Source organism: Ictidomys tridecemlineatus, chromosome X, assembly GCF_052094955.1.
Source record: "Ictidomys tridecemlineatus isolate mIctTri1 chromosome X, mIctTri1.hap1, whole genome shotgun sequence".
NCBI classification, from domain to species: domain Eukaryota; kingdom Metazoa; phylum Chordata; class Mammalia; order Rodentia; family Sciuridae; genus Ictidomys; species Ictidomys tridecemlineatus.
The window spans coordinates 44,060,662-44,087,369 of NC_135493.1; the positions used below are offsets into that span (position 1 = coordinate 44,060,662).

The 26,708-nt window shown below is 37.7% G+C and overlaps 1 long non-coding RNA gene across 28 annotated transcripts in view; it reads left to right on the plus strand.

Annotated features, from left to right (window-relative positions):
• Window positions 1-7,177: 7,177 nt before the first annotated feature.
• Window positions 7,178-26,708, plus strand: part of LOC110597942 (uncharacterized) — an 87,790-nt gene continuing 68,259 nt past the window's right edge. For 3 of the 28 annotated variants that reach the window (XR_013431729.1, XR_013431723.1, XR_013431736.1), the window contains exons 1-5: window positions 7,197-7,396; window positions 8,122-8,243; window positions 14,056-14,141; window positions 20,391-20,465; window positions 22,391-22,531. This is a non-coding gene — a long non-coding RNA (uncharacterized LOC110597942). Of the gene's footprint in view, window positions 7,397-8,121; window positions 8,244-14,055; window positions 14,142-20,390; window positions 20,466-22,390; window positions 22,532-26,708 lie in introns of all 28 variants that reach the window. The other 25 variants (XR_013431721.1, XR_013431734.1, XR_013431731.1 and 22 more) reach the window with 23 other exon arrangements.

Sequence of the window (26,708 nt, forward strand, 5' to 3'; positions counted from 1 at the left end):
AAAATTTTATTTTGAGACAGGGTCTTGCTAAGTTGCTGAGGCTAACCTTGACTTGTGATCCTCCTTCCTCAGCCTCCTGATAACTTGGATTAGAAGCATGCATCATTGTTCCAAGAATGAGTTGTTTTTTCACTCAGCTAATAGTGTCCTTTGATGAACAAAAGTTTTTCATTTAGATGAAGTCCAATTTATCTATTTTACCTTTCATTGCCTATGTTTTTGGTATCATACCCAAGAATTCATTGCCAAATTCAATGTCATGAATCTTCTCTCCTAGGTTTTCTTTTTTAATATAATTTAATTTAATATTTTTATTAGCTACACATGACATTACAATGATCTTGGCAATTCATACACTTAATTCATTGGGGTATAATTTCTCATTTTTCTAATTATACAGATTGCAGGATCACACTGGTCATAGAGTCACCTTAGACACACAGCAATCATAATGTCTATTCTATTCTGCTGCCCTTCCTATCCCCCCTTCTCCTAGGTTTTCTTCTAAGAGCTTTATAGTCTTAGCTTTTACATTTCGGTCTTTGATCTATTTTGAATTCATTTTTGCATATCCTGTAAGGGAAAGTTCTAACTTTATTCTTCAGCATGTGGATATCCAGTTTTCCAAACACATTTGTTAAAAATACTGTCCTTAATCCATTGAATAATCTTGGCATCCTCATCAAAAATAAATTGATCATATGTGTGAAAGCTTATATCTGGATGGTCTATTCTATTCCACTTATCTATATTTCTGTTTTTTATGCCAGTACCACATTATTTTGATAACTAGATTTGTAAAAAGTTTTGAAACCAGGAAGAATGAGACCTCTAATTTTTTCTCAACATTATTTTGGTTTTTGAGGATCCCTTGAGATTCCATATGAATTTTAGGATGAATTTTCCTTTTTCTGAAAAATGTCTTTGAGATTTTGATAGGAATTGCATTGAATCTATGTATCCTGTTGGTTTGTACTAATATCTTTATATTATCTTCCAATTTGTAATTATGGGATGTCTTCAATTTCTTTCTGTTTCTTCCAAAACATTTCTTCCAAGAACATTTAAAATAAATGTAAAATAGTTTCTTCCAAAACATTTTGTAGTTTTTAGTGTAGATGTACATTGTCACCTTGGTTAAGTGTATTCCTAACTATTTTATTCTTTCTGATGCTATTGTAAGTGGAAATGTTGTCTTAATATCCTTTTCAAATTTTATATTGTTAGTGTATATAAATACAACTCATGTTTATGTGTTTATTTTGTATCTTTAATTTCTTTAATTTATTAGTCCCAACGTTTTTGGGGGGAGATATTGCAGATTGAACCCAAGGACACTGTGCTACTGATCCACATTCCAAGTCCATTTTATTTTTTTATTTTGAGATGGAGTCTTGGTAAAATTGCTTACACTGGTCTCAAACCTGGCCATCCTCCTAGTTCAGCCTCCCAAATAGTTTGTGTGTGCTCCACCACACCCATCCAGCATTTCTTTTATGGGATATTTTCTGTGTGTGTGTGTGTGTGTGTGTGTGTGTGTGTGTGTGTGTCCCCACCCCCACCCCCACCCCCGCGAGCGCGCACTGGAGACCAGACTCAGGGGCCTCATGCATGCTAAGCTTCTGTCTTGCCACTGAGCTACACTCCCAGCCCACCTTTAATGGAATCCTTAGATTTTTCTCATTATTAGATTAGATCATTTTGCCTGAAAACAGAGATAATTTTACATCTTCATTTCCAATTTGGACGCATTTTAATTTCTGTCTCTTCTCTAATTGTTCTGGATGTAGTTTCCAATACAAATTTGAATGCAAATGTCTTCTTTCTGATCTTAAAGGGAAAAAAATCAGGCTTTCTCCATTGATTATTATGTTAGCTGTAGGTTTTTCACATTGGATTTTTGAAAGCCTCTTATTATTTGCTTATCTCAGGGCTACAAAGGAAAGCCAAGAAACTGTCCCACCGTAATTCACTGCAATATATGTAATTTGGTCAATTGTTTCTTCTTAAGGTTTCCAAACTATCTCAGTGTTCCTATCCTGTCAACAATGACCATACTTTCTTGCCTATATGTGGGGACCATGTAAACCTAGTACCAAGCCAGTTTTCCTCAGTGGGTCCTCTAATGTCAACTTTAATTCTCTAACTGTAGCTGACTATGCCTGTTTTAATGAGTATCATTCTCAAATATGACATTGTGGGGAAGATCTTAGTTGCATAAACAAGTTTGCCAATTAATCCTGGTAGAATGGAGGACAGATTATTATGGAATCTGTACAGATAATTATATTTCCATGAAAAATAAAAATACCCAATTCAATTTTTTTTGAATTTTACATAGGGTGGAAAGGCAATGAGAACAAGTCTAATTTTCAAATTTTTCATTTCAGTTTACAGATGTCAAGTTTACTAAAGTCTTATGGGTTCAATATAGTATAAGAAAGACAGAGCTGCATTTTATATCCAGAATATAGAAGATTAAAACATCAACAATATTCCCCAAACCACCATACAGTAATTCTTCATCAGGTTGTTCAATCCTGTGGAGTTAATTCTTGCTCTGCTGGATTTTGGGTTAGCAATTTCCCAAGTGCATCTGCTTCTCAACTAAAAAGAATTCTGCAAGTCTGTGGTCCATTAGTGACTTCAGAAGCTAATACTCATGAATTTATCCTTTCAAGTGTCTGTGAGCTGACATGAGTAGCATAGTTCCTTTGGGGGGAAATAACTGCTTTTCAGCACTCTAACAACTTTGCATGTATCAGCATAGGCCATCCAGCCAAGGCTTGAACCACTGCTCATTCAAATCTTGGAAGAGTGCCTCTTGGTCCTCCTAGAGCACGAGAGCATGGCATTTTTCTGTGCAGCTATCACCACACCATTTCTTACTTGATTCAGTCATGAGAGTTTCTAATTGCCTCTTGAGTTCTGATGAGGTGTGATTTTTTTTTTGCCTCATTCATTTGGGGTACAGATGCAGGTTATAAAACTCTAGGTGAGGGACAAACTTGACTAGTCAGAAACAGAATATTCTATCATCCATGTTGCGGTTATTTGGCCTCTTTTGTTTTGCCCAATGCAAAGGACAAGAGTATTTGGCATTTGAGCCAAAGGGTATTACCTTTGGCTACTTATCCTTTTATTTTTATTCTGTATTTTTATGGCACTACTGAGGATTAAACCCAGGGACCTTGCATATGCTAATGAAGCATCTTACCACAGAGCTATTGTCTATAAAAGTAAAACACTCTCTGAATCCAAAAGAAACCCATTGTTTCTTTACTGGCCAAATCTATCAACCTGTAATTTGTGTGACATCCATTTCCACAGGGCTCTAAGACAGTCCTAGCTTATTGAAGGCACAAATTTGCCTGTTGCTGATTGTGGAGTCTTCAGGCAAGCATTAGAGTAAAGCAAAAACTATTTGTAAGGTGACAGAGAGTTAAAAATGACTGTGGTTAATTTATTGATAGTAATTTTCTAAATTAAAATTACTGATGATTTTATATAAGAAGAATAAAGCAAATGACAGGAAATTTGTTTCTGCAGCAATAAAGGCAATAAAACCAATCCACAAAATTTAAGACAAAATGTGTATAAATGATAATTATTATGCCTAATTTTGGTAACAGTGAATGTTATGTATTTTTACAAAAAATAGATTAACATTTTATAAAGGAAATATCTTGAGATATAATAATTCAGGAACATAACTTACCATGAGTATATTTAACATTCAGTAATAATATATAGCAAGAGAATATCAAGTGAAAAGATTATGTAAGTCTGGAATAGATTCTAAATATTTATGTATTAATAACACTTCATTAAAAAGTCTACAAGTATATGTAAACCTATTTAAATCGATGATACTGTGTAACTTGTAGTTTTTTAAAATATTTATTTTTTAGATGTAGATTTTGTTTCTAAGATTTATCTATATTTTAATAGCTGTAGCTTTAGTTTATTCATTTTTACAGATATATTGTATTCAACTGCATGATTGGAGTATGATTTATTTATCCAGAATAATCTGTTTGTGGGTATTTCAGTTGTCTTCAAATTTGTGATTTTTAAAAAGGTGGTGCAGAGGTCTTTCTTATACAGATCTTGTGCACATCTGTTCTGGATATATAACTGTGGATCCATTTGAGGCGTTACCAGATAAACATAACCAAAATTCTTTGCAAAGTTGATGTACCAGATCATATTCAATCATTTGTGTATAGGAGGTCCTATTGTTCCACTTTTTATATTGAAACAGGAGGCTCTGTGCTTGGTTCCATACACAGGTCTTTGAGTCAAACACATGGCAATTATGATAGCAGCTGTTTCTTTTAGTAACTGTGTGACTTTGAAACCCATAATTAGTCTCTTAGTGCCTTGTTCTTATAATCTGCAAAAAAATGATACTAACTAAATAGAATATCTAGAACACATAGGCAGTATATGTTTGTTTTCTCTTTATTCTTTCTAAGAGAAATATTATTTATTTTTTTTAAAGAGAGAGAGAGAGGGAGAGAGAATTTTTAATATTTATTTTTTAGATTTCAGCGGACACAACATCTTTGTTTGTATGTGGTGCTGAGGATGGAACCCAGGCCACACACATGCCAGGCGAGCGCGCTACTGCTTGAGCCACATCCCCAGCCCTATTTTTAAAAAAATTTTTATAAATGTTTTAAGTCATAGATGGACACAATACCTTTATTTGATATTTTTAAATTTTTATGTGATGCAGAGGATCAAACTCAGTGCCTCACATGTGTGAGGCAGGCACTCCACCACTGAGCTACAACCCCAGCCCGAGAAATATTATTTTAACCTCAAGATCATCACTGTGTCTTAGCATTTTGGGAAAGTTGAAAGAAGCAGGAAAATAAACACAATAATACATATTATATGACAGGTTCAAGGTCATTTCTGTGATAAAGAATGCTGTGGAAAGTGACCAATTAGTTCAATGTTCTGGAGTTCTGTTGTGTAATATACTGCATATCTGTAAATAGCAAAAAGAGAGGATTTTGAATGTTCTCACAAGGGAATGATAAAATTGAGTTGGTGAATATGACAATTATTCTGATCTGATCAAGACACATTGTATAGTTGTATGGAAATATTACATTATATTCCACAATTATTATCTGCCAAGTAAAAATAAAACAGAACTTAAAAAAGAATGCTTTAGAATGAGTTTTATGATGGAGAGGAGAAAGAGAAAAAAGATTAGTCTTTCCTGTTGAGTGCTTGTATCTTCTTTGTCGCTTTCTTGGGTTCAGTAATTCAGGTGGGTCCATAACCTAAGAGTCAGTATCTTCTTGGAGCTCCAGAAAAATGAGGCACTTGATGACTGTGGGTCTTTGGGAAGGAACACTGAAAGAAGATTCAGAAACTCTGACCAAATCTTAGTGCCTGAGCCCTCACTGTTGACAGCATCTTGAATGAATCATTTCCTCTTTCCTTTCCTCACCTACTAAGGTGGATTACACCAGGGAGCCAGGTTAATGGGAGCATGGTATCTAGACTGAATATTTACTATGCTACTCTGCCATTTTCTTTACTTGATTTCTCCTTTTTTGTCAAGCACTTTTGCTCAAATGGATTATATGGAGTGGAGTCAAGCATCCTAGAGAACAACATTTGGAGATATAGATGGGAGGAGGGCCCAGAAATCCCCTTTGAGAAATTACATTTTAATGGCAAGAGGAGAAAGCAATGCAGGCATTGGGGAGAGCATGTTCAGAATTTCTGTGGTTTGATGTAGCTTGGCCCATTTGGGATGGAAGAAGGCCACTGGAGCAGAGTGAATGCTAGAAGAATGGCTCCAGATGAGAGTAGTAAGGAAAGCAGGGTCCAGAGCACACAGGGCCCAGCAGGTTAAGGTCCATAGTTTGCATTTTACCTTCTGACCTCTAGCAAGGCACTGGAGAGTTTGTAAACAGATGTGATCCTGCTTGTTTTTGGCAACCTAAAAAAACTTTGGACTCTGATGGTAAAAATGCTATACCCAGAGTGGAATGGAGTGGAGCATCCATGTGAAGTGGCCTGAAGTAACAGAACATTAGATTTTCATTATAGAAACTTAATATGGGCCTGGTGACAGTGGTGATGAGGACACACGACAGGGCTTGGGGCTGGATGATGGGACTCTCTTAATTATTCTCCCAAGTGAATGTATTGCCTGAGGTGAAGAAGGATGAGGGATAAGTTATCCTTCCTGGTGTTCCAGTTAAGCAATCAGTCCCACTAAAGGAGGGCAAAAGTCACTGAGACATATGGCCCCAGTATCCTTGTATGGTTCTGAAACAAGCTAAAATATTTAGAAATCCTGGTTCTCTTTGTGACAAAAACTCCATATTTCCCCATGCCATTTTCCCTCTTACAATCATACCCATCAATCCATGATTCCTGACCATTTGCATGTTATTCAAGATATATTATTATTCACCAGAGCATAATGTTTTCCCTTGATGAGCTATAGTTTGGAAGGAACATAGATCACATTTATTTAAATTTTTAAGCTGTATCCCACTAACCATGATTTTATTTTTTTGCATTTTTACATCATAAACCATATGGAGCTAATTAACATTTCTATATCAGTTTTAATAGAACAAAGAATTAGATAAATGTGTTATGAGTGGATATTGAATATAAATTTTATTCTCTTCTGTACTTTACTGCTTGTTAGAATATCTTCCACACATGATTTTTTGAAATGGTTATAAATTTATAAATTTATGTGTCTTTAATGCCTCACAGCTAGTAAAAATCAAAACTCTTCCTGACCACCATTCCTCCATTCTATTCCCTGGAGGTAATCCCTGCTAACATTTGGTCCATACTTGAGTTTTTGGTCTGTACTTGGCATACAATTTTTCTATGCATGTGGAAATGCACATGCATGCAATAGATATATTGGCTTATTTGTTTATCATCATCATCATCATTATTATTATTATGATACCAGGAATTGAACCCAGGGGTACTTAACCACTGAGCAATATCCCCAGCCCTTTTTAATTTTTTTTTTTTTTTGAGAGAAGGTCTTACTAAGTTGCATAGGGCCTCGCTAAGTTGTTGAGGTCAGCCTCGAACTTGCAATCCTCCGAGTCGCACAACCGGACCAGAATTCCACCAACTTCCCGCATCCCAGACTAGTTTGTCTAATTGGCAGTCTCTTAGATGGTGGCCTGCAGGAGGAAGGATTTTGTTTGTTTGTTTTCTGAGAAGGTGAGGGAAGGACTTTGTGTAGGCATTTCCGGTGTGGGGGAAACAGCTTGCGTTTCGCCGTTACCACAGTAACCTGACGTCATCATGGCGACCAAGGCGACCAAGACGACTTTTTAAGACTAGGAGGTGATCTGGTGAGAGAAGAGCACGGCCCCGCCTCCAGGTGTTTGGACTCAGCTGAGGGTGTGGGTGCCCTGCGGGGGGGGGGGGGGAATTGAACTCCGCTGAGATGGGGAGATGAAGGGATCTCAGACCCAAGTCGCCTCATTCCCGCTCTAGGACTTGGTGCCCTGCTTAATGGAGAGGGAGAGAGACGTGGGACCCTCCTGGCACCAGGCAGCATGATGTTCTCTCCAAGGTGTCCTGGACCTACCTCTCATATAAAGGCGGGGCACAGGAGGGTAACACGGGGAATGGCCCTCTGTAGCCTAGCTACTCCTCTGTAAAATGGGGTTAGGAATGCTCTCTCACAGGCCCACCCTGCAAGCACATAGCTCTGTGGATTTTGTGGAATCATGAATGCCTGTATGAATTCAGGCCACTTATTCCTTTTCAAATTTGTTGTTAGGGGGCCTGGGATTGTGGCTCAGTGGTAGAGCATTCCCTAGCATGTGTGAGGCACTGGGTTCGACCCTCAGCACCACATAAAGATAAATAAATAAAGGTATTGTCCATCTACAACTATTTTTTTAAATTTATTGTTAGGGAATAGAGGAGGAAAGGAGAAGGAAAAGGCGTGGTGAGAATCCCATTGTACCCTCTGGTTGTTATGATCACTACCGAATTGTATCAATGTCATTGTTCAATGATCCAGTGCCTAACATGGTGCCAGGCATAGTTACTCTTGTAAGACAAGGTCATTTTTGGATTCTGTTTCTTTCCTGGAAGCTCCTCATATGGCTCATATCAGGTGTCTAAAGAAGACAGTTTTCTGAGGATGTGGGTCATGATTGCTGCTGAAGATCTGAAGGGCAACAGTGCTCAGGACACTCCCAACACTTCCATCCCTGGTAAGATATAATGCCTGGCTCAAGTGAGTTCATAGATCTGAATAAGAGTATATGGCAGAATAGCATACACAAGGTTCACAAAATAGTCTGAAAGTAGAGAAGCTACTTTGATCTCATCCTTGAAGAGGTTTTGCTGGTGGGATTTCATTCTTTCAGTAGTATGTGGTTTGTAGTAGTACTTAGGGCCCATGTTAGGAATGCCTTCTTTGTCACAAAGCAATGAATAGTTCAGTTGGGGGAAAATGATGGTTAATACGCATTTGCAAAACAATTTTTTTGAGGTGCTGGGGATTGAACCCAAGGCCTTACACATGCTAGGAAAGCACTCTGCCACTGAGCTACATCTCCTGCCCTTATTTATTTTGAAATAGCATCTCATTAAGTTGCTGAGGCTGGCCTTGATCATCTTGCATCAGCCTCCCTAATAGCTGGGATTACAGGCATGCACCACCATGCCTGCCTGCCGTTTTCAGCTGGCCATAAAGAAATTCTTTGACTTATCTTGTCTGATAATAGGTATTCTGACCCTCATGCCACTATGAGCCCTGCCCCATATCATTGAGAAAGGAATGCTTTAAAGAGAGGCCAAGAAAAATCTCAACAGACCTTGCTAGGTTTCCCCACCCAGACTAGTAGCATGAGATCATATTCTTTTGTTCAGTTGTTCATGCTTTGATTGTGCTTATATTATAAAGCCTCTATAAAAAACCCAAAGGGGCTGGGTTCAGAGAGCTTCTGGATAGCTGAACAGAGGGAGATTCCTGGAGTGTGGCACCTGGTGAGGGGATGGAAGCTCCAGGTCTCTTCCCCCATACTTGTCTTACATATTTCTACATTTGTGTCCTTTGTAATATCCTTAATAATAAAATGGTAAATGTGTTTCCCTCAGTTTTATGAGCTGCTCAAGCAAGTTAATCAAACCTAAGAAGGGGATCATGCAAACCCTGGTTTATAGCTGGCCAGTCAGAAGCACAGGCAAAACAACCTGGGCTTGTGATTGGCATCTAAAGTGTGGGAGGTATGGTCTTCAAGATTAAACCCTCATCCTTTGGGCTAAGAACTGAACTGTGTGTAAGAATTGAAGTAAATTAGAGAATACCCATCTAGTATCAACAACTGCAGCATTGCTTGCTTGGTGGATGGGATTTAAAAAAAAACTCAGGCTGAAGTTGTGGTTTCAGTGGTAGAGCACTTGCCTAGCATGTGTGAAGCACTGGGTTCGATTCTCAGCACCACATATAAACAAATAAATAAATAAATATTCATTAAAAAAAAACAACTCTGCATTCCTGGTTGAGAAGTCTATTGTTGAGTAAAAGTTTGGGAGGAAATTCATCTGCACAGATCATGTATTGTTCTAGTGGGTGTGGAAATATGCAATTTTAGGTCTTTCTAGCAATCTGAGATTATAATACTTCATTCCTGGTGACTGCATTTTTTTCTACTTTTTAATGAAGTTTTTAAAGCAAGAAGTATTCCAAATGTTAGTTAAAATGTTAGTTACTAGAAACTAATATTTGCAAAAATAAAAATTACTCTAAGTAGAGTGTGTTGTATTATAATGACACTAGGTCACATTCCCTAAGATAACCAGTTACTCTGAAGTATCATGATTATTTTCCTAGGATGCAATATTTTTATTCTTATACTTCAGAAGGAAGTGGGCATTAACTTTATTATCATATGATAACAAATGATCATTTCTATTGTGGTTATATGTAGCATGGACCAATTTGATCATAGTGCAGATCCATTAATATAACAAGAGAATAATAATAGAAGGAACCATCAGGCTGATTTATTTAATTACATCAAAGATTACTGTACATACTTAAAATATATGCTTTAGTAAGTTTTAACATACATGTGTACTGATAAATTCAGTATTAAAGTCAAGATAATAAAAATACTCATCACCTCAGAAATCTTCCTTATACCCCTTTATAATTCGCTCCACCTACCTGACTCTAGATTCCCTCTCTATATCACTTTGCCCCATTCTTAGGCAAACAGTGATCTTTTGTCACTGTAAATTAGTTTTCATTTTATATAAATGGAATCATACATTCCTTATTTTCTTTTTTGTCTGCCTTCTTTCATTTGACCTAATTACTTTAAAATTTATCCTTATTGTTGCATGTATGAATAGTTCTTATTTTTTATTATTGGATAAAATTCCATGACCTGGATATACTACATTTTGTATTATAATTGACTTTTTCCTATTTTGAGTCTTTTTAATTAATTAAGAATTTTGTTTTATTTTATTTATTTATTTCTGTAGTGCTGAGAATCAGTATCAGGGCTTCGCACATGCTAGGCCAAACACTCTATTACTGAGCTTCAAAACCAGCCCTTGAGTCTTTTTTTTAAATGAAAGCTGATGGGAACGTTTTTTAAAATGTTTTTTCATGAGCAATGATTTCTTTCTCTAGGGAAAATATTTTGGAATACAATCAATGACTAGAAAACTTGGTAAATGTAAGCTTAACATTGTAAAAATCTGTCAAATTGTTTTCCAAAGCGGTTATACCATTTTCCCCACACCAACACTGTGTGAGAGTTCCTTTGTCCATTACCTAGAGAGCACCAGCCATTTTTAGAGGGATATAGTGGTATCTTATTGTTGTTTTAATTTACATTTCCTAATTATTTTAAGCATATCTTCTTTTTTCCCCCCTCTTTTATTCTTTCTCTCTTTTTTTCTAGTATTGGGGGTTAAACCCAGTGGTTCTCTACTACTGAACTGCATTCTCAGCCCTTTTTATTTTGTTTTGAGTCAGGGTCTCACTAAGTTACCCAGACTGGCCTCAAATTCATGATCTTCACAGCTTCTTGTGTTGGCAAGTCTAAATTTCTGAGACCAATAGACTTCAGACTCTGGAAGGAGTTGAAGTTTGAGTTCAAAGGTAGTCTCCTACTTACTGACTAGGAAGATCCTATATTGCAGATGAAATCTGAAAAGTAAGCCAACAGAATTCCTTCTTCCTCCAGGAATATCAGTTTTTTGTTCTGTTGAGGCTACCAGATGAAGGTTGAGGCCCACTCACATTGTGGAAGGCAGTCTGCTTTACTGAGTCCACTAATTTAATGTAAATCTCATCCAAAAACACTGTCATAGAAACATCTAGAAGAATGCTTGACTGAACATCTGGGCACTGTGGCTTAGCCAGTTGAGACATATAATCAACCATCATGACATCCATTTGCCTGAATTTTTGTTATCAACTTTTAGACATCATTGGTAATATACTGAAATTAAGAAGAAAATATCCTTGACACAATTCTACAAGTCATCTCCAGAGAAATCAATCACTAAAATAAAATACTTTAGTAGCTATCAATATTTAGAATTACATTGTGGACTTTTCCTTTTTTATCCTTAAACAAATCTGCCTTGATGAATTCCTGGATTCTTGGGTGGTAAGAAAAAAAAAGGGAAGGAACATATATGTATGTATGTATGTAGACATGTATATATGCATAAAATATATATTTTGTGTATATTGCTGAAGCTGTGAGGTGTATTTATTGTGAGAAATTTTTGAGGTTAATTATTGCATGTTATGTCAGTTACATTCAATTCCTAGCACATATTAGAAAAAAAATAGAAGATTTTGGTTTTCTGATTTTTCTGCTTGGCCAGCATGGTTACCATGGTGATTCAGTGACTGCTGTGGGATTTGGTGCAAACTGAGCATCCATTTTTGATTCTTTCTTGAATCATTTCTTACTTTGATAATTGTGAAGCATTGGTTTTATAATTCTGTCATTCCTTCTGGATTTATTAATTGACTTTTGGCTATTAGAATTGCATTTTATTAATGACTCATAGATTGCTATTTTTATCAGAGTTAGCATTTATTATTATAGTTACATATTTTTTTTAAAGAGAGAGAATTTTTTAATATTTATTTTTTAGTTTTCAGTGGATACAACATCTCCATTTTATTTTTATGTAGTGCTGAGGATCGAACCCAGCGCCCCACGCCCGCCAGGCCAGCGCTCTGCCTCTTGAGCCACATCCCCAGCCCATAGTTACATATTTTGATGTTCAGGTTGTCCCAGTGTTTGCTAGTAGATATGCCTTCAATCTCAGTGTCTATTTGATGCCTCTCTGGAAGTCCTTGAGCATGTGCTTTGTTCTCTGAGCCTGACCATCTCCTTATCTGCAGAGAGGAATAAATGTCTGCCTACTTCATAGAATCACTTTAAAGATTTGAATAATGCAAGTCTGGAAATAACAAGTTACTCCATGTGGTATCTAGTAGGTCTTCAACAAGTGTTAGTTCTCTAGTTCAAATTTGCTTCGTTCTGTCATTGCAGTACCTCTAACTTTAACATAATATGTTTATTAGAGAGAATACTTAGAAATGTAATATCAAACAGAGATAAAATTATGAAACATTATGTTTTAAATACTTAATTGAGAAAGCTGGGATTACGGGCACATGCCACCATGCCCGGATGGATCTTTTTTGATGTAGGCATTGACTCCTATACATTTTCTTCTTAGAAATACTTCTGCATCCTATAAATTTTGGTATATTATATTTCCACTTTTCTTTGTCTTGATATATTTAAATTTTTTTCTTTTAATTTCTTCTTTGACTCATTGGTATTTGAGCATGTTTAATTTTCATCTATTTGTGAATTTTCTGAAATTTCTCCTGTTATTAATTTCTACTTTTATAACAGTGTGGTCAGGAAGGATACTTGATATAATTCAATCTTTATAATTTTGGGGGACTTGTCTTGAAGCCTAACATGTGATCCCTCCTGGAGAATGTTCTATATGTGCTTGAGAAGAGTGTTTATTCTGCTGCTATTAGATGGATTCCTCTTCACACTGGGTTTGGCTTGTGATTGGTGTCTGATGACTAGTGTCGGTGGAGCTTCCACGAAGCTGAAGCCTAAAGTACAAGCATACACAGAGGGGCTATATCTCTGAGATCCAGGGTGGTAATGGTCCTGACACCTGTTGCACAAGCACCCCCACTGCTGCACTGGTGGAAGTACAGAATGTGCAGATATTTGTGAAATAATCAGGGAGCAAAGAATGGAAGCACAGTGTGAACAAAGTGAGTGGCTCTATTATCAGGGCAGGGCCTTGCCCTCTGTGGTGGCTGAGCTCATACCTGGAACATGGTAATGCATTGCAAAGGCTTGACTATGGGGCCAAGATTATGGACTTAATCACTGTGGCAATGGCTCTGGTATCTGAGTTATGGGTGGGTACAATGTAGCCACAGAGCCTGGGTCTAGATTATTAGTAGTCATCGAATGACTATGGCCTTGGGTTTGGGACTGCTTGGGGTTGAGAAAGGTAATGGTTCTTTTCTCAATATAGCTCAACAGTGGATGCTTCTTGTGTGGCAAGGAGGGGCATGTATCTGTGTCTTATCTCAGGATTTCTCTTAAAAAGAATGATTGATACCTTAGTGGTGAGCAAGATTCTGGAGTTCTCAGTGGAGCTGGCCTCTGACAGTGATAACCTCTGACTTTCTTCTTTGCTCTTAGCTATCTTCAGGCATCTGAGGTATGCTAGTCTCGCCAGAGACCCTTTTTGATGTGAATATTCTTTTTTTTTCCTTTTTTTGCTCCACTTTGTTACTGACTGCAGATTCTTTAATGGACTTCTGAGCCCTCTCTGGGATGTTTTGGTTTGTGAATGGCTGTCTATATACTTTCATTGGGAGATGAAGGATGGTATCTCTTAATCTGCTATCTTGGTAGGCTTTTTATTCTTTAGACCTTTTTTATTGTTTCTCCTTAAATGAAATATTGTTTTGTTTCATGGTTTTGTCTGTAGATCCCCTACTGCCTCATAGAAAACCAGAGAGGAGGTAACATGAGGAGAACAAATGGACATTTTCATCTCAACAGTGGCAGAGTAAAGTGAGAATATGTTGTGAAACAACTTTCGTCTGATGACCTTCACTAAAATCCTGGGAAGTGGAGACGTGCTCTTGCCCTTTCCCTGTACATCTATAATTTCCCAACTGTACCCAACTGTGGCTGTCAGTGTAGGTAGATTTATATGTTAGTTCTGTGATGACCCTATTAGCTAATTCCCTTGATTTAGGGATGTTCTCCATTTGGAAACAGCCATTTTCCTAGGGGAAGAACTGGAGGTGTTTATTTTTTTCTCACTTCCAAAACCAAGACATTTTTGTTATGGATAAAAATGGAATTACATGAAAGGAAAAAACATCATTTAAAAAAACCTTAAAATTCAATTACTCATGAATAAACATGGATAAATTTTGAATATATGTATATTCAAAAGAGTTTGTCTCTCAAATGAACTTTTTGAATATATGTATTCAAACTTTTTTCACAAGTTTTTCTGTGCAAATGTAACTATATTTAAGAACAGGAATTTGATAACATACTACTTATACCCTTGTTAACTGCTTTTTTTGTGACAGACATCGAAGGGCAATCCATGTCCATCACTCTGAATACACATGACAATAAAAAAGGCCACTGAGACATTAGTAGTCAAATTAGATATAAAAACAGTGATTAAAATGGTTAATATTCATTGTTGACTTCCTATAGTTCCAGATACTATTATCAGTGTTAAGCCTGTCATTGTTCATTTAACCTTCACTACAACTGAGGAGGAGGGCCTATTGATGTTCCACTTTAACATAATGGAACTGAGGCACAGTTAGGGCAGGGATGTTGAGTGGAGAGGCTTAGATTTGAAAGTAGGCCATGTAGCATCCAAGCAAAGATACCTAACCAGTATGTGCTACTGCCTCTCATCAGACCAGATTTATTGTTAATTGGGCACATCAAAATGAATGAAGCGGAGGTAACTTGTTTTTTCTCAGTTGACTAGGCAGAGATTTAAAATATATATAAAAAAATCTTTGTGGTTTGGAATTTGGGGAAATGTGTCCTGTTATACTGCAAACAGTGCTGCTTGGCTCCTGTCTCCCTTCCTATGTTTTAGGGATGTTCCCCTTTTGCACCAAGTGACTTTCCTATAGGTGGGACAGCAAATGCTTATTTCCTAATTATTTTATTATTTTGTATATTTACAAGAGAAATAGATATGTATTATAGGTAAAAGTAGAAAATATAGGAAGTAATATAAAATAACAATCCCCAAACATAAAACCCAAGGTAAATCCTGCTAATGCTTTCATCTAATTATATTATTTCATAAGTTTTCTTATGCATGTGTTTATTTATACATGTATGGCTGACTTTTGGTATTTGTTTACATAACATAGGAACTTATTTTAGTTTTTTAACCTGCTTGTATTATTGTAGTGGGTTGAATGAATTACATCTCCCAACAAGATTTGTCCCAGACTTAGCTCCTAGTACCTGTGAAAGCAGCCCTATTGGGGAATAGGGTTTGTGCACATGTAATTTAGACTCTTGAGATGAGATCATCCTGAATTTAGGGTGAGCTCTAAATCCAATGACCTTTTTTTAAAAAAAAATATTTTTAATTGTAGTTGGACATAATAACTTTATTTTATTTATTTATTTTTATGTGGTACTGAAGATCAAACCCAGTGCTTCACACATGGTAGACAAGCACTCTACCACTGAGCCACAACCCCAGCCCCTGACCTCTGTTTTTGTATAAGAAATGACAGAGAACTTTGACACCTTCCCAGGCAGGAGGTCATGTGATTGAGACAGACATTAGAGTTCTGCTGCCACAAACCTAGGGAAATGGAAGCCACCACAAGCTGGAAGAGGTAAAGAAGGATCTTCCTCTTTAAGTCTTCAGAGAGGGTGAGACCCTGTCAACACACTGATTTTAAACTTCCAGTTTTCAGAACTGTACAAGAATAAATTTCTCTTTTTTTGCCATGAAGTTTATGGTAATTTGTTATGGCAGCCCTAGGAGATGAATATGCTCAGTAACAATTTATCTCCATGTTTTTGGTACTGGGAGTTGAACCCAGGAGTTCTTAACAATGGAACCACATCCCTAACCCTTTTTATTTTTTTATTTCAAAACAGGGTCTCACTAAGTTGCTTAGGGCCTTGCTAAATTGCCGAGATCGGTTTTGAACTTTTGATCCTCCTGCCTCAGCTCTTGAGTAGCTAGGATTACAGACATGTGCCACCATGCCCTGCAGTAACAACGTGTTACAAATGTCATTATGAATAAACACCAATCTGTACCCTATTTTATCATGACTGTAAAGAAAGTAAGATCAATAATGATTTGTAAAAACAAATTTTAAAATTGCCTAAAATTTCTTATGTATCATATCCTCTTTATGTATTGAGGCATTCAGTGCTTAGAGCACACTTACAAGATGGGTACTATTGTTAATCCTCGTTATATAGATGACAAACTGAAGGATAGAGACAATAAGGACTTGCCCAAGACTGCACAGTTGGGAAGTGAGACAGTTTGCATTTGTACTCAGTAGTCATGCTCAAGAGCCTGGTAAGTTATCAAAAGTTTATTGTTAAGAGGGCTGAGGTTGTGGCTCAGTGGTAGAGCACTTGCCTAGCATGTATGAGGCACTGGGTTTAATTCTCAGCACCCCATATAAATAAATGAACAAAATAAAGGTTCATCAACATCTAAAAAATATTAGAAAAATTCATTGTTAAGAGAGAGAAGCAGTTGATTCAAACGTGTATTTTAGGACATCATTAAAAATAATAGTCACTGTGTTAATATATTTATACGAACAATTGTATCTAGTGACAAGAAGGTGGTTTGTGACCTTGGAAAAATGTTCATTGCAGTTATGGGAATGGAAGCCAAATACAATGGGATAAGGAGTGAATGGAAAATGAAATTTATAAACAGGGAATGTAGAAATCCTTTTTGGACCTTTGATTTGAAGGAGTGGGGAGAGAAAGGAAGTTAGATATTGAACCTGTCACTGAATGGGTAATGAGATGCCCAGGAGGGATTATTGGATAGCTTTAATTTTTTGAAACTTACTTGACCAAGTTTATAAGTTAACGTTGAAGAATTACCTCATCTCAGATTTAAACCATCTCAGATTTTGACCTTAAAGTCGCCCATATATTTATTTCTCTTCTCACACTTTCATTTCCACTAAGGAGTTAATGAGATACCTCTAATGGAATAGTATAGGTTATGAGTACAATACATATTTAGTTATTAGCAAATGAAAGAATGGACAAATGTGTGAGAGAATTGCTAGTGAGTCTTGGATTTCTGTCTCTCCAGAAATGGCTGAAATCTTGGTGTCATGTGGTTGGATAATGCATCATCTGAGGACCTTGCACTGATGAGTTGCAGGATGGGTCTAGAAGTTTCCTATAAATACACGAACTGAGCAGTTCAGTAACAACCATTAGGCAAACACCATACCTTTCTTCCCACTGTGATCTGTCACTGAGCTCACCATATTAGGTCACAGATACTTCTATTTTCCTAGTGTGATGAACTAGATTTGGGTTTGCTCAGAGTTGTGTTGTGAAACAGCTCTTATCACATTATGAAATACCCAAGAAGGTAGATAAGCTCTGTCTCTAAAACTTTGAACTCAAGGCATATCAGAGCGAGATTTGCATTCTTATCTAGCTGCCGGTGTTCTCAGTAGGGGAAAGATGAGGAATGGTTTCACAATACCTACCTTAGTCCTACCTTAGGCTCAGCCAGATCCTGTTTTGTGTCTCAACTTTAAAGTCCTGTTCTATGTCATATTCTCTGGGAAGGTTTTCCTCAGGTCAACTGTAAAAACATACATTGTATATTTTTACAGTATTTACAGTAAGGATGGAATGGTCAGGCCCATTTCACAGATTACCAAGCCAAGCTTAGGCTCACAAAGCCTAAATCACTTCTTTAGGTAAAATGTAAGGACTGGTAGGAGGTTCTCTTTCTCACCCTCCCTAGAGGACTCTGAGCATCAAAGCTGAATTTTTCTCTCAGATCAGATGGGAGGCTGGAGCCAATCTCAGTTTTACATATCCTAGATAATGATGGATGCAGGATGATTCCTTCTGTTAGTTAAATAATTCCAGAAAACACTGGAATTAGGACCAAGCTCCCAACATGCATCACTTCCTTCCCCTTTTTGAGTCACTCAAAGTTACAATCTCCCTCATGCTATCAGATAATACCCATCTTTCTTTTCCTTCTCTTTTTCGAAATACTGATAATTGAACCCAGGGCCTAGCACATTCTTGGCAAGCTCAAACAAAAGCAAAAGGACTGAGCTACATTCCCAGTCCTTTTATTTTGAGATAGGATATTGCTAAGGGCAAGTTGCTTAGGGCCTCACTAAGTTGCTGAGGCTGACTTTGAAGTTTCCATCTTCCTGCCTCAGCCTTTTGAGTTCTAGAATTACAGGCATGTGCCACCACTTCCAGTCTTATGATAAACTCATATTTGTTACCCTGCAACATATACCTTTTCATGAAAAAAATGATTCTAGTTCTGTTTGGAAAATTCACATGTATATCAAAACAGTTCCATTTGCTGTTGACCCCCAATGTACATGGCATTAACTGATTTATCTCTTTCCCCTTGGTGTAGATTGAAGTGTCAACACTATAGAGGGTCCCCCAGTGACCAGGATCCTCACCATCCATTACCCCACCCCTGAACATGCTTCCCAGACCTTCTGACACCCACTCTCAGTCATCCCCTTTTGGTCACTTCTTGTTAGGTCTGTGCTGCCCTATGCTCACTGGTGAATGCCAAGGCATGCTAGAGCTATTTGGAATTTCATTGTATGTTTTTACAGTATTCTTTTACACTTATCAGTTTTGGGAAAGAAAAAGAATCATTCTATACAAGCTGGTTTCAATGGCGGTATCATTTTTTCTGCTCGTTGTGTAAACTGCTTTGTGGAGATATTTGATAATGGTGGTACGCTATTGCCACCTCGTGACAGAATTCTAAACTGCAGCTTTAAATTGCTATTCAGGAAAGTAGGAGGGTGTGGCTTGCCCAAACCCACTCTGCAAAGCTTTATGGAAAACTGGGTGAAAAAGGGGGCACTTCCAGTGTATGGGTATACTGATGATTCCAGACAAAAAGTGAAGACTCTCATTATTATGAAGAGAAATTCTATGTGAGAGAAACAAGTGATATCTTATTTTTATGGCTAAAATTCTCTGGATAAATAGAGACATATATGAGAAAATATAAATTCAGGTCACTGTGATCTTTGTAACCTGCCTTTACCTTCATTATGACAATATTTATATGTAAATACATTTCTGTGAAAATATTTTAAATTGCAATTTAGTTTTTGATTTACATCAAATGATCGATTCATCATATAGATGCTGCCAAGTATTTTACTTGTATTGTTGCATAAAAATTTACTTCCTTTACCATTTGTATTAGAGACTATAGTTTAATATCCTCAGACACAATATCTTTATTTTGACACAATATCTTTATTTTTATGTGGTGCTGGGCATCGAACCCGGTGCCTCACAAATGCTGGGCTAGCACTCTACCACCGAGCCACAACCCCAGCCCTGATGTATATTCTTTTAAAATATTTTTAGTTGTAGATGAACACAATACTTTATTTTATTTATTTATTTTTATGTGGTGCTGAGGATCGAATCCAGTACCTCATAAGTACTAGGCAAGCGCTCTACCACTTACAGTCCCAGCCCACTAATGTATATTCTTAACAATGTGGTATGAAAGTATCTGTTTCTTTACACATTGGAAATAATATGAATTATTGCTAATCTGATAGGTAACATACCACCTCTCACTATTGTTTTCATTATAACTTATTTTTTATTGCCCTCTAGAATTCTATCTTATGGATGTGATATTCACTTTTCATAATACTGTGTTAATTGGGGTGTTCTGATATTCCTCATTATCAACCCTGTGGGATGGCATTACACCACTTGAAGGGCACAGTGTGAGGCAGAGTTCACATGGCTGTTTGCAAGATGAGATGAATATGCTCTGTTTGAGCCCAGCAAACTGTCGTGGGAGAATTCTAGTCATACCAGAACCTGGTTTGTATGTGTCTGCATGCTGACAATCATGCTTCCCTCTGCTTTCTTCTGCCTCTTTGTGGCTTTGCCTCCTATTTAGCCTATCTTTCTAAATTCAGGCCCAGAAGAGAAGTAGAGGAAGGGAGTTCTCAGGATGGCAGTGTTTGTTATTTTTTTCTTGTTTTTGTTTTTTTTTTTTAGGTGTAGATGGACACAATACCTTTATTTATTTATATGTGATGCTGAGGATCAAACCCAGTGCCTCACACGTGTTAGGTAAGCATTTAACCACTGTGCTGTAACTGCAGCCCTTCCTTCTGCTGCCTTTTTTTTTTTTTTTTTTTTTTTGTAGCAGGGATTGAACTCAGGCCACTCAACCACTGTGGCACATCCCCAGCCCTTTTTGTATTTAATTTAGAAACAGGGTCTCACTGAGTTCTCAGGGCCTTGCGAAATTGCTGAGGCTGGCTTTGAACTCATGACCCTTCTGTCTCACCCTCCAGAGCTGCTGGGATTACAGGCGTGTGCCACTGCACCTGGCTTCCATTTATTAATATATAGTTTTGGGTTGTAGATAGACACAAGACACTTATTTTATTTATTTATTTTTATGCATTGCTGAGTATCAAATTCAGTGCCTCACATGTGCTAGGCAAACTCTCTACCACTGAACTGCAACCCCAGCTCTAGGATGGCAGCGTTTATAACCAGATTCTTATTCATGGCCCTTACTAGGTCCTGAAGATAGACTTCTAAAAGGGAAATTGTTGGTGCAAAGGGTGTGCACCTATGTGGCCCTTTGATTAGTACTGCTATCCTGACATTCATGAAGGAAGTTCTAATTTAGTCTCCCTAAAATGGAAGCATATGGAAAATAAAAGTATGGAGAGGCATGAGGAAAGTAATAATGCTGACTTCCTGTCATAGAGGGCGGGCCTTAGACTCTATTTTGGACCGATTCTTAAGTTATCATCATAGTTGGAAGATATGAAAGAGATCAGAGATAAATCAGGTTTTCACTACAAGGGCAACCTCAGGAAATTTTTTATTATTCTTGGGGTATAACAGAAGACCAGGGGATTGGGGTGTAGATCAGTGGTAGGGTGAATGCTTGGCACATGTGAAGCCAAGAGCTTAATCCCCATACCAAAAACAAAACAAAACGAAACAAAACAAAACCCTAGGCCAAAAATCACCTTTTAAAAGCTTTCTCGCAAATATAAAGACAATTAAAATCACACATTTTAAAGTTGGTAATTTTTAGTAAATAGATTGAGTTGTGTAACTATATCCATAATGGACTTTTGGATGTTTCTTTACCTGAGAAATTCCCATTGTGTTTCAGTGCAGTTAAATCTGCACCCACTCCCAGCCACATGAACTACAGTTATGCTTTTTGTCTTTATGGATTTTCCTGTTCTTAGCATTTCATGTAAATGGAATTATGATATTTGATCTTTTGCATCTGGCTTCGTTTACTTCAGATAATATTTTCAAGGTTCATCCATATTCTAGCATGTAGAATTCATTTCTTTTTATGGCTGAATAACATTCTCTTTTAAGGATGTACTGTGTTTTGTTTATCCATTAATCTTTGCATAATTTCCACTTTTTATTAATTGTGATTGATGATGCTGTGTACACTTATTAAAGTTTTGATGAAGACATGTTTTTATTTCTCTTGAGTATATACTTAGGAGTGGAATTGCTGGGCATATGGTGATTCCATGTTTATCTATTTGAGGAACTGCTAGAATACTTTCATGGCCCTGACAATCATGAGGCTTAGTCAGTTTTTCTCCATGTTAGATCATTCTATGAGTTTTGAGAAACAATACCACAGAGTTGGAGCACCCTTCTTACTACATCATATCTGGTACTACGTGATGCTCACATGACATAGTTTTCACTTGGTTAAGGCATTGTTTTCTTAAGTTTCTTCTAGCGTACAGTAACAATTTTCCATTTGCCTAGAGAGCATGTAGAGACAAGAAAGAAAATCCTGACATGTTTCTCTTTTCACTGTGAATCCATGTCATTTCTATGTGGTGGAATGAGTGCCCTAATAGGGAAGGGGGTAGGGAAGAAGGGAATTGATTATATCATAACCATTCATCTGAAGTCACTGTCTACCCCATTTCTTTATGTTTCCCAAATTTTCCTGTCTCCCCCTTTTATCCCCCTGTTTTACATGAGAAAAGCATATTTCCTTGAGCTCCTGAAGGGAGAGAGCAAATCTTCTTGCTGTGTATTCTGGAAATGATGCTGGAGCAAGACAGACAGATCTCCCTGGGCAAGCATTATATCCAAACCAGAAACTCTGGAACATTCTTGACTTGGGGGTAAGTCTCGTCACTCTCTTATCCTCACCTGGGAACACATGTATCTATTGTTTGTGAGCGTCTTTGCTTTGTGGTAGAGTGGTGACAAAGAAAATAGACAGGTGGGGACTAAGTGCTTGGTGAATGAATCAATACCCAGGGCATAGGCTCCAGTTCCTCTGTTTTGGATCCTATTCTCATGTTGAGCATGTTGAGCATTTATCATCTTTCTGTCCCTTCCCAGGGGTGACCTAGATGCCTACATTCTCTCTATGTCGCCTACTGTCACAAAGGGGTAGGAAAAATAGCAACAACAGAGAGAGAGAGAGAGAGAGAGAGAGAGAGAGAGAGAGAGAGAGAGAGAGATGGCCACTGGAGGACCTGCTGTTCTCCTGTGTCCTGGAGAAGTTGGGAAAAAAAGAAGAAAATCAGCATCCTGTTTCCTCTTGTTGTAGATACTATCATGTTCCCAATTTTTCAGTACACTTAAACTCATAGACCAGCCAACCCACTTGACACTATAGTTAGGCCTCATGGCACAAAGATTTCATCACTGCCACCATCTTTAACATGGGGGATTGTCGAGTGAGTACTTACATATAGGGCATAGTACTGGGAAAGTTGAAAATGACCATTTTCCAAATGGGAAGCTGCTTGTTCTTTTTCGGGGAGAGCAAGAAATGGAACCTCATTTTTATCCTGCCACGTATCTGGAGAGAGTCTTAGACTTTGTGAGGCTGAGCTTGGTCACATGCGAAATGGCACTCACCATTCCTTCACACTGACATCTGATGGTAAATAAGAAATGCTGAAAAGTACCCATGGGATACAGTGTGAGTCCTGTTTCCACTGCCTCCTCCCTCCCAGGGGGAGATGTCATTGGCCAAAGCTCAAAAGTGTAAATGCATAGAGAGCCTGTGCAAAGGGAGCAGCAAGCATTGAAATAGACCCCAGAATGTGTAAGCTTTGGGCCAGTGTGAAGCTGTAGTTTGTGTTACCTGATGGTTGGGACAGAGGAATAAATTATGACACCATTTCCTATTATTACATATGCTTGCTGTCCCCTTACTTTGCCATACTGTTTGATACCAGAGGAACAGTTTCCCATTGATTCTGAGGTAGAGCAGACAACATGGATGCTGGACCAAAGATGAGAGTCAAGACACTGGACTGGACACCTCCCTGACTGCAGATTCTTGGGCGAGTCACTTCCCCTGTGCTGGCCTCACCCTAGCACAGTGATGCCCTATAATAGTGGCCTGAGCTCTGGGTCAAAAACCAGTTTCAGTCTGGACACCACTGATGAAGTTGGAGTGATTTTTTAAAAAAATTTGTCTTGAATCTCCATGTGGTAGGCAGAATTCTAAGATGATATTCAATGACCTTCACCCTTGTATAATCTCCTCCTCTTTGAGCATGATTTGAATCTGTGAATATGATATGTGGGGCTGGGGATGTGGCTCAAGCGGTAGCGCGCTCGCCTGGCATGCATGTGGCCCGGGTTCGAACCTCAGCACCACATACAAACAAAGATGTTGTGTCTGCCAAAAACTAAAAATAAATATTAAAAAATTCTCTCTCTCTCAAAAAAAATATGATATGTGTTCCATGATTATGTTCTGTTATGTAGCAAAAGAGAGACTATTTGGGTAGGCCTGACCTACTCAGTTAAGCTCTTTTTTTTTTTTTTTTGGTACCGGGTATTGAACTCAGGGGCACTTGGCCACTGAGCCACATCCCCAGTCCTATTTTGTATTTTATTTAGAGACAGGGTCTCACTTAGCGCCTCGCTTTTGCTGAGGTGGGCTTTGAACTTGCAATCCTCCTGTCAGCCTCCTGAGCCACTGGGATTATAGGCATGTGCCACCGCACTTGGCCTCAGTCAAGTTCTTTAAAAGTAATTTTTCTGGCTGTTCTAAGTAGGGGAAGTCAGAGATTCACAACCCAGGAAGCATTCAATGTACCATCACTGGCTGGAAGATGAAGGTGGCTATACAGCAGAAAATTGGACTAGTCCCTAGGAGCAAGGAACCTTCATAGATGACAGCCATAAGGAAAATGAGGACTTCAGTCCAATAGTCACAAGTAGATTATTTCTGTAGCAACAAGCATGATTGATATTGGAATTAGATTACTCCCCAGAGGCTTCAGTTGAGACCTCAGTGGGACCTACACCAATACCTGGATTTTTCCCTAAGCACATAATAAGGTCATGCTGTGCCAGACCTCTGACCTATAGGTCTGTGATCTATTGAATGGGTGTAGATGTTAGTCCCTACACATGTGGGTACACAACTGCAGAAAATTCATCCATTCCAGTTAAACTGGATTCATACTCATTGCATATAGAGTGTATATGTGTGCAGATGATACTTGGAGAGAATATAACACATGATAACTTTTACTAGTGCACGGTGAAGCTGATGGTTATGGATATATTCATAGTGGTATCTGAATTCATTTTCCACATTTCCCAAGAGGATGATGGGCTACCTGTTAATCAGAGATAAATACAACCCAATAGAGTTTTCTTAATGTAAACATATTAGAATTCAGACATTTGAAAAGGTATAATAAATACCATAATAACCAGATATGTCCAAAACCAAGACTATAAAATTAAACATCATAGTAAATACACCTGGATGACTTTTCTGATGCCTCACCCCCAAAAGGACCCATTATCCAAAATCTGTTTTTGACATTCTCCTGCTTTGCTTCACGTTTTACCCCTGTGACTATATCCCTAAACAAAACCCATGGTTGCTTTACTTATTTTAAGCCCTTACATAAGTAGTATATTTATATTTATATACTACTTATTGATTTTTTCTTCACTGAACATAGTGTTTTTGAGATCTCTCTAATAATGCAGCTTTGGGGTTTTGATATTTTAGCTATGCTTGGTGACCTGCTTGCATATTTGTCTGAGGCACTGAGTATTCCAGTATTCCAACCACTAACAGGGCCTCACTTGGTGATTTACCCTTAAATGTTGACAAGTGTCTGCAAAGAAATTATATCAACTTGTCCTTTCCCAGGTGTATATGTAGTTCTCATGACTCCAGAATTTAGATTTAAACAGGACACAGTCTGAATACAAATTTAGTGGCCATATTTGTTTTTATTTGTTGTTTTTTTTTTTTATTTTTGGCTTTTTTGTTTTTTGTTTGTTTGTTTTGCCAAATACTACAATTATTCCAGGATATATTCTGAGGCATAAAGAGGGAATACTATCTTTGTTGTTAGAAATGCACATAAGTGAAGATTTGGGCCTGCTGTTTCTTCTTTTAGGCGCAGGGACTCTGTTCTAGTGCCTAAGTCTCTGATCCACTTTGAGTTGAATTGGGAAACACATTATTGCACAGATCTACAGAAACAGGTGTTTTCATCATGTAGTTTTTGGGATATACATTAGTGAAGAGATACTAAATTTTAACTAGATAGCAAATACTAAAAAGGCAAAGTGATCATTGTCTTTGACAAAATGTGATCATTGTCAGGACTTTTCTTCCTGATATGGACTGAGGAGCCCTCTTATTCATCACATTGCTTAGGGCTGAGCTGAGCGTTTTGCTAGCTAACTTGTTGCCTTGAGGTCCCCTGAACCTACTCCATCTACCCAAGCAGGAAAATTTGCCTCATGGCTGAGATAGACCATCCACAACCACCACTAGTGTTGATATGGGGCAGTACTTAGGTCCCTCCTTCTGGAAGGACCTGTAGATCTCCTCCCTCATCCATGTGTGGGAGAAATCTCCTTTCTTCTCCCTTCTCTGTATCCTTAGAGGCTGCTCTCCCCTCTCTGCCATGTACAAGCAGCCCAATTCTTTCCATGAGCTTAAGTTTTCATAAAAGAAGAAATCCTGACTTCAGACAGCTTCTGTTTCCATCTTGCCATAAACCTCCCCTAGAGCAAAAGGAAGGGGCACCAAGTCTGTCACTCTGTGGAAATGCAGCAAGTGTGATGATTTTAAAAATTTACTCTGTTTGGTTTATAGATTAAATTTGGGAAATCAACTATTTTGGGTGCCCCTTAAAAATACAAGCCTTTTGAAATAAAAACTTAGGAATAGGTGACAGTGTTTGTCTATATTATATTGACCATGGATTCTAGTTTTACCTTCCTAAAATAACTCAGATTCCCTGAATAAAATTTGTTTGGTAATCCTAGGTCATAGATTTGACCAATTAAGGA